This window comes from Pinus tabuliformis, chromosome 4_1, assembly GCF_031772625.1.
Source record: "Pinus tabuliformis cultivar Carrire ecotype Pingquan chromosome 4_1, CPIR1, whole genome shotgun sequence".
NCBI classification, from domain to species: domain Eukaryota; kingdom Viridiplantae; phylum Streptophyta; class Pinopsida; order Pinales; family Pinaceae; genus Pinus; species Pinus tabuliformis.
The window spans coordinates 626,252,246-626,266,607 of record NC_142303.1 but is presented as its reverse complement, the minus strand read 5'-3'; the positions used below and the strand labels follow the sequence as shown (position 1 = coordinate 626,266,607).

At 39.5% G+C, this 14,362-nt stretch overlaps 1 protein-coding gene across 1 annotated transcript in view; it reads left to right on the top strand.

Moving 5' to 3' along the window:
* The window catches only part of LOC149177582 (uncharacterized protein At3g06530-like), a 280,290-nt gene that overhangs the window by 193,388 nt on the left and 72,540 nt on the right, over positions 1-14,362 (top strand).

The following is a 14,362-nucleotide window of genomic DNA, read 5'->3' as shown; positions in this document are numbered from 1 at the left end:
CTGCTGCAATAGCAAAAGTCAGGTTTGAATTTCATTGGACACTCGCGTTGCTGGCTGATCAGTCTACTGGTTTTGTCTTGAGACTATTCTGGGGCACTGTTAGCACTGTTCTTAGGCACCATCTCTTGGAGCACTGAGGTTCATATATTTTGAGTGTGAGTTAGATCGATATACAGTATGAGTGAGTTTCCTCAGCTGTTTCAAGGACATGACTCTGTTAAAGAGAACTCTATTCCTTAAAGTTTCAAGTCTAAAATTTTAGAGTCATGCTAGGGTGATGGAATTCGAATGGGAGTGCATTAGAAGACATTTTGCAACTACAACATAAATTGCAGTGCTTAAGTGATGAAGTAAATGTGCTTTGTTGCATGACAAATATTAGTGTGGTCAAGTTTCTTGTTTGGGGAATTGGGCCACAACATCGGATTGTGTGACAAGGATTTTTAGTGTGTCAATGCAACAATGTTTGTGATGCACATCTAAAGTTGATTAATACCTAAGTAACCGGATTCATTCCCCCCACGTGTCCCAAATCCCGCGTGTCAGACATGATTCTTGAGGGACACCTGTCTAACTCATGGGTCGAGTGTGTCCAAACACGAGGGATTCGTGGACCTAGCGAATCTGATTCGCCTGAGCAACATCTCATGATTTTGGGACATGTTTCACGATTTTCGGGCACGTGCCCCTCTCGAAAAGCGTGCAACAACTCTTTAAAAGCTTGATTTGGGCCGCTTTCTCTTCATATTAATGCATCTCTCTTGCTGTGGGTTTGTGTGAGTGAGTAGCAAGGGGTTTAGGAGCAGTTTGGAGGTGATTCAAGCAATCGGTAAGTGCATTTTGCTTCTGTTTTTTTCCAGTTTTGCTACAACAATTTGCCTGTCCATTTTGTTTACATTCTAGTGCATTTTTTCTTTGTTCTTTTACAGCATTCATGACTCAATCAAGGGCAGCAGGGAAGGGGCAAAAGAAGGGGAAGAATGTCCCCATTGGTAATGCCCCACCTATTCCAGTTTTATTAGGGTCTGCCAATGCTCCCCTGTTGGAAGTGGGGCTGCAACAACAACTTCAAATGTTAAGAGAAATAATTTCAGAAGGCCAACAGGCTCAAGAAAGTAAATATCCCTCGTGGAAGTATGTCACAAGAGATCAAGGGCCAGACAACAGGTTAAAGGGAGGCAATGTTCTTTGGACATGCATCTATTGCAACAGTCCATTCAAGAGCACCTATTTCTGTGTGAAAGCGCATTTGTTGGGCTTACCAACAGATGCAAAGATTACATTGTATACAAAGGAGGACGATGTAGAGGAGAGCAGTGGTGACTGTGATAGTGAAGCTGATTTGATGATGATGATTGATGAGCTACCTACTACCTTGTAGTTGTTTTGTATTTGCTATTTCTATTTGCCATTGGCATTCCTAGTCAAGAGTCCTCAAGACTCAGTACCTATGTAACACATTTTGATTTTGATGACTTAATGAGAAAACTGCAGTTTATTGTTAATTTCTTGTCTTTCTCGTATTGGATCATTGATGAATCTGTCATGATTGTATTTGTATGCATAATGTTACAAATTTACAATGTAGAATCTAGATGTATGTTTGAATTTGTATCATCATGAGAATTTGTGTAATATGAAATATCTATTTAGGATTAATTTATATATATATATGTATATATATAATTTTGTTAATATAATATATAACATGTACTACGTGTCTTGTTCTTTGGGGTTTACATGCCCCATTTCAGACACTCGAATTTGTTGTGTGTCTTGCATGTCTCGTGTCCCCGTGTTTGGTGACTTAGATTATTACAATGCGCACTCCATGTTCGTTGCATTACACTATTCGACACGTCTAATTCAACGAACAAATAAGCAGGTTAATACGTAAACAAAACTTGATCGAATTACCAGTGTTGCACTAATCACGATTAAATTGGAAAATCACGATTTTTTCAAATCGGAGATATTATCGGTCGATTAAATCGCAATTTTTTTTTCGGCAATTTTTATGAAAAATTACTGATTTTTTTTTGTTTTGTTTTGTTTTGTTTGAGGAGGAGGAGGTGACCCAAGCTACCCATGTCACCAGTAGAGGACGTGGTCTACCTCCTGTAGCTCCTAGTTCTTCAGCGTCTAGAGCACAACAGAGTCTATTGCCAACTCCACCGACCTCTACATCTAGAGGGGCAAAGGAAATCAGTGGTATTAGACTTTAGTTATTTGGTTCATTTCGTTGTATATGACATTATCACTCATGATATGAGATACATTATTATATTTTTTGTTGATATTTTGAGGCTGAGTTGGGAGTCATGAGTGACTTACTATTCAGGACATGATTCACTGTTATGTGTGATGTGGCACTAGAAATGATATTAAACATCTTATATATTAGTTCTTTTATCATATTTATGTGTCAATGTATTTATTTTATGTTGTAGATGCTTTAGATATTAAAAAAATTGAAAAAAAATGAATATTTTTGTGTGTTATGATTTTTTCCCGATTTTTTCCGATTATTTCCCCGCGCTGAATTAATCCCGATAATGATTAGTGCAACATTGCAAATTACTCAGTTTGACTTGAATGGTCCATGAGCAACTATCTTTGAACTTGTTTGGTATAAATCCTCCTTGCTTAGACGTAGTTGGTCCCAAACAATTTTCTTAGTTGTGGAAACATTTTGTTAATTTGGCAGCTTAGGGACAAATTCCCTCCTTTGGATAGTCTTCCTCTTCAAGAAAGACCCCTCCTAGTCCTTGGAAGAATTTAATTTGATTAAGGAAAAATATATTTTTAATATGAAAAACCACGTGCACAAAAAGACAGTTTTCCCAAAAGAGAAATTGGACACCCTTGGATGGCTATAAATACAAGTCGAGTGACCCTCATTTGGAGATCATCAATCATTCTTCTTACTTTGTTTTGGCTCTCACAGGTTAGAGGTTGGTTCACGGAAGTTGGTTCGTTTAGGTCCGAAATTGTAGGGTCCGAGGCTCACACATGTGATTAGGGTTTTTGTTTCTCAGTCACAGGTTGCCACAAGATATTTTTGGTTACAATCACAGGCACACAAGCCTATGCGTACGGTTGGAACATTTCAGCCGCATACACATCTCTCTGTTTGTGCGGTTGGAACCTAGGGTTTGATTTTTACAGTTGAATGCTAACTCTGACAATTGATGACAATTGGCCATAGGTTGGGAAAAGTTATCTTTGATTAGTATTATTGATGGGTTCATCTTTAGGATATTGTTTGGTTGATTTTGCCGGATAGTCTTGTGGGTAATGAATGGGACAATTGTACTCTTTCTTTGCTGAATCATTCAATGGCAATCTAATAAGAAAAAGAATTTGAAAGGGTTTTCGCCCTTGTGGGGTTTTGCTGTGGTCTTCGACCAATCATGGTGTCTCTATGTGTGAATGCTTTTCTTCTATTGTTCCTTTATGTTCCGTTGCATTGATGATGTTATTGTTATTTCTATATAGTTGCATATGTTGCTGATTAATGCTATGATATTATGGGGTGAATTCAATTTGTAAATTATGAAATGCAATTATCTAATGCAAAGAACAATATTGCCCTAAAAAAATCAACATGGTATCAGAGCTGGGCTGAATAAAAGTCATTAAATATCACCCCTGTGAAGACACCATAGATGGAGTAAGAGAAGATGGAGGAGACCTAAAATAATGTTAGGGTTTGAAGGAAACCCTAGACAATCTAGTTATTAGGGTTTGATGGATATCATGAGGCTAGGGTTTGGAAGAAACCTTGGAATATGATAAAGGTTTGAGTTGTCATCAATAAGGAGTTGTTCTAGCTCTGTTGTCAGATTGAGTATAACCCTAGTTGGGCTAGTCTCAATTAGGCCTTGGTTGTTGATGAAATTCGATGGAAATATTGAAGGTAACATTGTTACATACTAATTCTTGAAGGTTGGTTTAAGAGGGAGTTGATCACCTCTCGTTAAAGATAAGTACCTTTTAGATTTATGTTACTTCTTTCTAATACTATTCTTGTTTAGATTTATTGTTTTGATTATTGCTTCTTGCATATTTGAGTATATGAATACTTCTAGATGAGATGTGATAAGCAGATCCTTCTTGAGGATCATCTAAGGTGCAGGAAAAAGAAAGATAGTGCAAGTAGAAAAGAACTGGTGGTACCTAATGAAAATGTTTGAAAGTAGCATCCGAAAATTACAATATGCACGTGCTACAACTGCTTATGAAAAATAAGAGCTACAAGTTGCACAAGTATCTGAATTCTTTGAGGTATGTATCATGTATTGTTTCAGTGTTGTGATTAAGCTGCAATGTTGGATGGCAAGTTAAGCCCTAAGGTATGACAAGAACATCACCGTCATAAATTACTCATGCATGCTTTTGAAAGTAGGTTTGATTTATGGTACATGTGATGTATTGATGCACTTGATTTTTGCATTTTATTAGGATGGTGGATTTCTTGATCTCATAAAGTTGGCTAGAAACATTGATTTCGATATATGGAAACTTGATACTATTGATAATGCTTGTTAGAACCATGATAATTGTTATGATAAAAGTGTAACAATAAGATTGATTCTCAGGTTCTTGAGCTTAGTGTTGATTTGGGGTAGCATCGGATGTGCTCTAGCCACGAAATTTGGTGGAGAGGTTGGGGCACATGAGATCTCCAATACCCAGAAAGGGTTTGGGCATATTCTAAATAGATCAGGAGATATTAAAATAATTAATATTTTTAATGGAGTCCCTAAGTTTAAACTTAGGGAAAATAAAATATTAGTGTATTAATATGAATCTGTGTTAGAGTGGTCCAAAAGACATGGATCAAGCCAGATCTAATTTTAGCCGTTGATTAGGGACTTAATCTTGGCTGTGGAGATGTCAACAGGAAAAGTATAAGAGGAGGCTTGAGGGTCACTTGGAGACTACACCAGAGTGATAAGTCATTCTATTCTCTAGAGCGGGGTTTGCTAAGAAAGATAGAAACAGTGATTAGGAGAGCAGCTGAGGGGCATTGAGTACAGAGAAATAGAGAAGGCAAAGATTGTGCCGGGAGAGCAGCGCAACAACCAAGAAGAGTGACGCAGAGCCAGCAAGGGCTCACGCAGAGGTAGCCAAGTGCTGCGCAGAGCACCGGAGAGGCCAACGTGTTTGACGCAGAGGCCCAGAAAGCTGACGCAGGGCCTCCTGGGGCTGATGCAAGCCAAGAAAGGTTGAAGCAGGGCCAGCGTGAGACAAAGAGGGGCTGACGCAGTCCAAGTTGGGCAGACGCTAGTAGTTTTGTGCTGAGGAGCTGTTGGAAGGATTTTCCAGGGTTTCAGCCTGAAGATTTCTCTCAAACTGTGAGGTATAGATGCTAAGGAAATTCTTTGTTGGGTAGGCCAGTTTCGGCACCCAGATTGTACTCTGATATTGCTTAATAAGAAAACCATCAGATAATTGCATCGGTTTTCCTGCATTGGGTTTTTCCGGGGACATTGGTCCAAAAATAATGGTGTCATGTGGTGTGTTTGTTCTTGTTTCTTTTAGTTGCCGATTTGTAATATGTTGAGCATGCACTGCTGTTTATTTTCAGTATTTACTTTGTAAATAACTTGTTAAAGAAAAAATAACAAGTAGGTAGGAATAATTTAGAAAAAGTGCATGAAGGGTTTCTAAACTAAGTAAACCTAGAAACTTCAACACTTAGTAAATTTGACAATGTGGCAAAATCGAATGAATTGATGATGTCGTGATTATGATTCTTACGAGGATACTCTTGTCAGTTACCCTAATTATATGACACTAACCTTTGATGAATATTTGATGTCATGTTCATATGTGACAATGAAGCAGTTGATGATTATGATGAATATATATTTTAGGACTTAATATAGTTTGACTCCTTGACCTGACAGTGTTGCTGATACATGACAGTTTTATGATAGACAAGTTGATGTTTTGAATGATGATGAATGAAATGGCTTCCCATTTAGAGGGAAAAACTCTTCGTGAGATTCTAACATCTATTATTATTTGAAATGAGGACTCTTGACTATTGATGGAAGAATTCTGGACATGAATAACCATATGTTGTTGTTGAAGAATTTTTGGCAAGTTCTAATCTCTAAGCAGAGAAGGTTTCTCCTAGTCTAAGCCCCAACCACTGGGAGAAAGGCTTAAGGGTGTGTTATAGGCCTCCCAACCACAGGGAAGAAGGCTTATGGGTGCGATTGAGCCTGTAGGATTCAAAAACTAAAATATTATGCATGAGACTCGAAGCACACTAGGGGTATGACAGAGATGCAAACATGGAGCAGATGATGGAGAGTTCTATGAGTAGGGAAGTTTTTAAGATTTACGTAATGTTTGAATTATTATAGAGAATGTGAATGTCTTGGCTAATCGTGTGTTTGCAAGAAACTGAAATATGCGTATCAGTATGTTGTTTGTTTTGACTTGATCATTTGAGCTAGTATATGATAGTATTTGGTAACAGTTGCAAGGGCTTGACAAAATTTGGCTTGACTTAATATAGATGACCAATATTGGAATTGTGACATGCTGCTTGAAAATTCATTGATATGTTTTGGCTTATGGATTGATTAAAGTCACAATGATATAAGTTAGGGTTTTGATCAGATTTGGTTCTTGATAATAATGATTTGCCTTGATGTGGAATAACAATGCTATTTAGACATAATTGATTCTATATTGGCATCATTGGCATTTGGCACATTGATTGTAGTATAAATAGTTGTGATTCGGTATGTAGTGATTTTTATTGCATAAATCTCACGATGAATGGATGAAACTTATACAACTTATCCTTGATGTATAATGATAGAAATAATTCATATCATGATTATGTGGATGACTTGACGAAGCTAGATATTGCTTGTTGACAGTTGGTAACAAGTCAAATAGATAAGGGTGTAACTTGTGTTGTATGGTTTGAAGCAGGCTTCCTGAGCTTGGTATGTCCGCATTGAAAGTTACTTGGTAAACCCTGGAAGATGTGCCGATCTGAAAATGTACTTCAAAGTGGTCCAAGGTATGCCTTTGATTTTGGCTGTATATGTTGATGTTCTATTCTTGGCAGGTAACGTGCCTATGATGATCAAAGTAAGAGGGAGTTGGCCTCTGAGTCGAGATGGAACACCTTGACATGATGCACTATTTTCTAGGTTTAGAAGTTTAGAAAAGGAAAAGATGTCGTAAAGTTAATTGGCATGATGGAACGCAAATCCTTCGAGACCTCGATGAAATTGAATATTAAGAAGTTATGCAGAGATATTGCTAAACCTGACTTGGCAGCAAACAATTGATTGAAGCATTGATGTTCCTTGTGAACATCCATCTAAGATATTCTACAGGAAATGTATCACTACATGGATACACTAATGCTGATTGGTCTGGAAATGCTATCAACAGGAAGAGCACATTTGAGTGTTGCTTCATGTCTGCAATGATACTTTGGATGAGCTAGAAATATAAGTCCGTAGCTTTAAGCATGATTGAGGTTGAGTACATTGTTGCTAGAATGGCTAGCTGTGGGGTAGTTTGGTTGAGGAAGCTCTTTGGAGAGCTGTTTGAGCAGGTTCTGGATATACCAATGATACATTGTGACAATAAAGAGTGGGATTTGATTGGCAAAAAATCCTGTATATAGTTGGGATTGAGATATCTTCATATATTGAGATAGTGATGTTGTATGAGACAAGATTAGGCTTGTGGTTGGTACCTCCTTGAGAGGGAGAAAGGAAGAATAAGGTATACTTTTATGTCATGTATTTATTCTAACATAATATTTGATTTGATGTGCTGCATGAATAGGAAAACAGAGGATTGCTGCTACGGGTAATGTATGAGGTAGTATGATTGAATTCTTCAGTGAATTGTTTAAGCAAGTGTCAAATATGAGCATATTGATATGTTTCTAATCTACAAAGAATAGGGATGATCGAGGACACTGAGTTGTAATGTATGAGTTAGTATGATTGAATTCTTCAGTGAATTGTTTAAGCAAGTGTCAAATATGAGCATATTGATATGTTTCTAATCTACAAAGAGTAGGGATGATCGAGGACACTGAGTTATGTTGTCCTCCCCTGTATGAGCTCCCAGGGTGAGGAATTGAGCTGGAGAGCTCCTAGGGTCGAGGGAACTCTGGACAATAGGATATATTCCCTATATGTCACCCATAGGGTGTGTGTGATCCTTGTCCATTTTGACAAGTCTGGTATTCCCCCCATCTATGTCTAGTAGAGTATACCCTAGTTGACATCATACCCACAAGCCGGATTTGTTGGGATTGTCCCTCGTTTGGCCAACAGGTTGAGGAGGCTTGGGGGTATATGATCCTTACCTTCGGTAAGTCGAGAATCTCACCCAAGCTCGATTATGATGTAGGTGTTCTACCACATCACTCTTAAGGGTCCTAGCTGGGGAGATTAATAGGCAATAGGATGGTTGTGAATCATGATCCTTACCTCATATATCAAGTGGTATCTCGCCCATTGATTGCACAATAGGATGGTTGTGATCTTTGCTTGGTAAGTGGTTTCTTTCTTATTGCTCGATATAGGGTGGTAGCCGGATGCTCCCCTATGTAGATTTTTATTGTAGATTCAACAACTTATGTGATATGCTAAAACACAAGACAAGAATCTAATTTACTCTTCAGCGGAAACCAAAATTGATCAATGAAAACAATAAGCAGAAAAGGAAGAATATCAATCGCACATAACACAATGTTTTTTTGGGGAAAGCAACTGCTCAAAACCTCGACTATCTATATTGCATTAAGCAAAGGACCTAAGAAGAAAATACAATGCTTGTTCAACCCTTACAATTCCTGCACTAGAACAATTTAACTCTTTGCTTCGTAGGCTGACTCTGGCTGCCACATAGCCAATTTACTAGGCTTCCAAGCCCCTGCTTCCTTGCGCAATTCTTGAGAGAATTAGCCCATATTTAATTGGGAAAATCCCTCACCATAACTGCACAATCCATCATAGGCCTTCTACTGATTGCATGCACCATCTGTAAAATTCATAAAATTATACAACTGATAGTACACTGCCCCTGAACTCTAATATCAACTAGGGTCTTCCTCTGAACTGACATGCATGAGTTATTTATGAGTGAATATTCAATTAACTGGCGTGGTAGTGGTGATGCACTAGTGCATTACTCCACTACTAGACCTCTACTACTTCCTCCAACAATTAGAATTTTGTTTAACTGACTATAACTTAGTTAGGCCGAGTTATCTAATTACAACTCAAAATAACTCAACTTGGGCCTCTAAAATTTAGGGATCACTCTACATGACTCTAGATAGACTTCCAACTCAAATTTCCTAAGTCAATTAAGTCAATTTAACTTAATTAACTATTACAAGTTGCTATGAGAATAGAATTACAATTTAATTCAAGGACAAATTAAATTAGAATTTCTAGATGCTATTTTTAACATTTCTTGTTGCTATTTTCAACACCCTATGTGAGATGACTTCGGGTGAGAGTGTCCCATAGGACCTTCCCCACTGTCATGGACATGAGGTGAGAGTGTGCCATAGGACCTTCCTCATTGTCATTGGATTCCGGGTTGAGATGAGCTCCCCAATGTGGTTCCGGGTTGAGCAGGGATCCCTGATGTTTCTCGGGTAGTAGCATTGGGCTTCCCGCTCGTAGATGATTCTGAGTGCTAGCAGTGGGTCCCTGATGAATAAAGGGTGGTAGCTTGGGTACCCGTTTGATGACAAATTCTTCTTCTTTTAGATTCGAGACTCTTCAACATATGAGCAAAGATAATGAGCAGAGTAGCATAAGCAAGGATGAGCAAATGTGGATAGATGATTAAATAAGCAAAAATAAGCAGAGGTGAGTAGAGATATGCAGTGACGAGACTTGATGATGATGAAATTTCTACGACATACGTTGCAGTTGATAATTTCTTCTCCGCCGAGAGGGAGTGTTAATTTGGTAACTTTGGGACAAATTCCCTCCTTTGGATAGTCTTCCTCATAAAAAATGCCTCTCCTAGTCGTTGGAAGAATTTAATTTGATTATAAGGAAGAATGTATTTTTAATATGAAAAACCACATGTGCACAAAAGGACAGGTCAACCCAAAAGAGAAATTGGACACCCTTGGATGGCTATAAATACAAGTCAAGTGACTCTCATTTGGAGATCATCAATCATTCTTCTTTCCTTGTTTTGGCTCGCACATGTCTAAGGTTGGTTCGCGGAAGTTTGTTTGCTTCGGTCGGAAATTGTAGGGTTTGAAGCTCGCACGTGTGTTAGGGTTTTTGGTTCTTAGCCATAGGTTTAACATAGGATATTTTCGGTTACAACCGTAGACACACAAGCCTATGCATGCGTTTGGAACGTTTTAATCGCACGCACATCTCTCTCTGTATGGTTATAACCTAGGGTTTGCTTTTGACAGTTGACTATAGACTTCAACAGTTAATTAGTATTATTGCTGGGTTCATCTTTGGGATATTGTTTGGTTGATTTTGTTGGATAGTCTTGCGGATGTTGATTTTTGATAGCATGGGAGGTACTCCAAGCCCTAGGGTTCGGGGTTTGGAGGTTGGAGCACCACAAAGTCATTTGTGGGCTTGGAAACCAAGGTTGGGGTTCTGCACCCATCAATGTTTGGGCCAAAACCATGGAGCATTTTAGACATGTGATGGATGGAGATGATATAGGGCGTTGAGGAGAATCCAATGCAATAAGAATCATCGAATTTTGAGTTGTCTACAATCAGATATGATTTTTTGAAGATAATGGTGGGCTTTTTGACATTCAAGTCATGTAGGCTTGAGGTGAATTTGTCCAAAATACATGTCTCTTCAAGGAATTCGTGGAGCCCTTCTTATGTGTATAATTAGAAGGTGATGGAGATCATTTTAGCTTATCCATTGTGCATCAAATCATAGAGACATATCCTTGTGATAACCGAGCTCTAGGAGAGGACAAAGCAAGGTGATTGAAGTCTGTTTGGAGGTCGAGTAGCTGTAGAAGGACAACTGCAGGGTCGGTGTGATGTGTTGGGAAAATTTCAAGTGTTTGGGTGTTGTTTGCAAGTCCTAAAGAGGAGCAGGAGGTTGCCACATTCCCTGCACAGATTCTGAAGGTGTTTTGGTGTGGTTTTGAGGAGTTCTGTCCCTATTCTTAAGGTCACAACCCTAGAGATCAAAATAGGTAGACTGCAGACCTAAGAGTAGTCAAGTAAGGGTAGTTTGGGGCTAGTTGTTAGCCTTGAATAACAACAAAGTAGAGTAGGACTTGAAGGACCCTAGCCGCAGCTGAAGAGAGGTCGGTTAGGGTGTTTGTAGGGTTGACATGGACTTGTGTCATGCCCTAACCAAGTCATAGAAATTGTAGCAGTAAAAATCTTAGTTCATGATGAATGCAAAGGTATGTTTTGGTATGTTGAGTTGATTTTGATACAAGTCAGATTAGATTTATGAGCATCCTGTGGGAGCCAATTGGAAGGCTGGACTTGGTGGTTGGAAGCCTTTCCTAGCAGCATATTTCACAATGGTTTTGTGACAGGTTGATTCGACATCATTGGATTGTTGGAGGGCAACGTGTTGGTAGCCCAAAGTAGCCCTAGAGAAGGAAGCAAGAAGGACGTTGACTGTTGTGTGATTGGGTGAAGATTGGAGACTAATGGGTAGCTCTTTGATGGACGAAAGAAGCTACTAGATTGGCAGATTGGAGCTCAGGTATTGGCCAGCCTAGAAGAGCAGATTGGAGCTCAGGTATTGGCCAGCCTAGAAGTGCAGATTGGATCAACCCGTGTTCATTGAAGCAGAAATGAGTTGCAGCTTGGGGTCTCTATGTATTGTCTCTTGATGGACTAAGGGCATCTAGAGAATAGATCAGAAGCGAAGGACCGACAAGATGAGATACGACATAAAGGTTGTGATTGTGCACTAGAGCAGCAAGATTGTCATCGTAACTTGTATTCTTGTACTTATGGATAATTGAGGGTCAGTATCCCTTGTATGAGAGCCCTAGACAATTATATTATTTAGTTGGTTTAATATAATGAAGATTTGGTTGTTGTACATATTTGTACAATATTTTTTGTAAAACAATGTATATATTTGTTCATGTGTGATTCAATGCTGTTTATATTCTATTGTGGAAAGTAGCTATGTTGAGATTCTTGGTTTGGTAGTGTCAGAGATTTTAAGATTCTATCCTACCACTAGGGTCGTGGAAATTTAACATGGTAGCAGAGTGTGTCTGAGCTACTTTGGAAGACAGTGAATCAGAGTGTGCACAATGAAGTACAGCTTAAGAGGGAGTTGGTCACATTGTAGGTGAAGGGCTTGTTACCCAACATTTTGTGGGTGGAGAATTTTTTTCTCCAAGATGGTCCTCAACTAGCAACCAACAACCCCTTGCAACCACCAACTAGCTTGTTGTCCCATTTTCTCTGTCACCTGAGTCAACCATGTGGTGCCTCACCCATCTGTCATGATTGTATGTTTGAAGGTGGGCCTCCCGAACCTAAAGATATGCCTTGTCATTTGGTAATTGAGTATTGTAGTTTGCTTATCATGGACACTTATGGGTATGGATTAATGGGGGGATTTGGCGGAAAGAATGGGCTAGGTCTGTTTTCTTGCCCCCTAGACCCCGTTTGTATATTAACCTTGGATTCTAGTCTCGTGGGATTTCTTTTTTACTAACCATTTGGCATTAGAGATGGTATTTCATGGGAAACCCTGATTTTGGTTGCGTTGTCTCTCTCCCTCATCAACATATACTGCCCCCTTCCACTCTTTATAACTCCATTAATCATTTCTCCCACTTGGGTCCACATTCCTCTACTGGGTTCACATAGGGCTAGATCTCCCCTTCCCCTTGCTCACACCTTGGGTTAGGCCTTGAATGATGCCCCAGAGGTTGATGCAACTAAAAAGAAAAGTAAAACCATAATCAGCCACAATCAACGGGAAAATATACCACAAAATGCAAAAGATGGCCGAGACAAACACATTTAGCACGTGGGAAAAAGCCAATACATGAGCTCTAGCCCATCATCATGGCCATCACCCTGGTTCCTATAGGTTCTACAAGCCTCCTTCATTATATAGGAACCCATGTTTGTCCCAATCCCTAGTGGGCAATGAACCGCCCTACCTTAAAAAGGGGTATCCACTGTTATATCTCACACATGATGCTCTTATGCTCTTACTCCATGAGCCCTGAGCAGTTAATTTAAAAAAATCATAAAAAGGCAAAAGACATATAAAGAAGGGTGAAAAAATCAAGGCCGGGCACTTCATGTACCACGATTTCTCCCTCCTATACATTATATACCCAAGTGTGGGCTTCCCTTCTACTAGCTACCCTTGTACCCCAACATGTGGCCAAGGCTGCCCCTTCTCATTCCCTACTCCATTCACCTCTTTATCACATGCCACCACCTTTTAAAGGATGTACCTTGGACATATTATCCCCTTTAAAAGTAGAAACCACCTAATGGGATACTTGATGAACCCCATTTGGAGTTTGGAGACATTAGCACATGCCAAAGCCCATTATGGAAGGGCAGACCATTATGAAGTCCCCATTTGTGGTCCATGGTTTGTAAGTTCTTTTACTTGATTTCCTTGATGACTTGTTGTACTGGAAGACTAAGGGACGCATTGGATCTTATGCGGGATTGCATATGGGCTCCATCTTGGGTTTGGTCTCCCCATTTGTGGTCCATGGTTTGTAAGTTCTTTTACTCGATTTCCTTGATGACTTGTTGTACTGGAAGACTAAGGGATGCATTGGATCTTATGCAGGATTGCATATGGTCTCCATCTTGGGTTTGGTCTCCCTATACGGGGTCCTAACCTTCTACAGGGCTACATTGACACATGTAGGGTGTGTGTTGAGAGCTATGGGCTTCCACAACACTAGACAACACTCCATGTATCCCCAAAGATGTTTAGAGACTACTTAAGATTCACTTATTGGATGAGAAAGATGCACCTGGTGCACCTTTGCCCAACCAACCCCATAGATGTACCATGCACTTAGCAGCTGACCCAGGACTTGTAGGATGATGTGGCATCACCTACACCATCATCTGAGCCCTTCCAGATGTTCTACATGCACCTTCGACTTACTTGGAGACCCATGAGGTCACTTGTGTGCCCTCAGAACCATTGGGAGTACCATAGGTTTATTATGTGGAGAACAAGGGACCAACCCCTTGTCCATTACTTTTGGAAGTCCAACTCATCATTTTGGCACTTATGGACTTCATTAGGCCTCTTAAAGAGCCCAATGACATGCATTATTGATCATTCAACCTCTTGGGAGGCTTATTATTTTATTT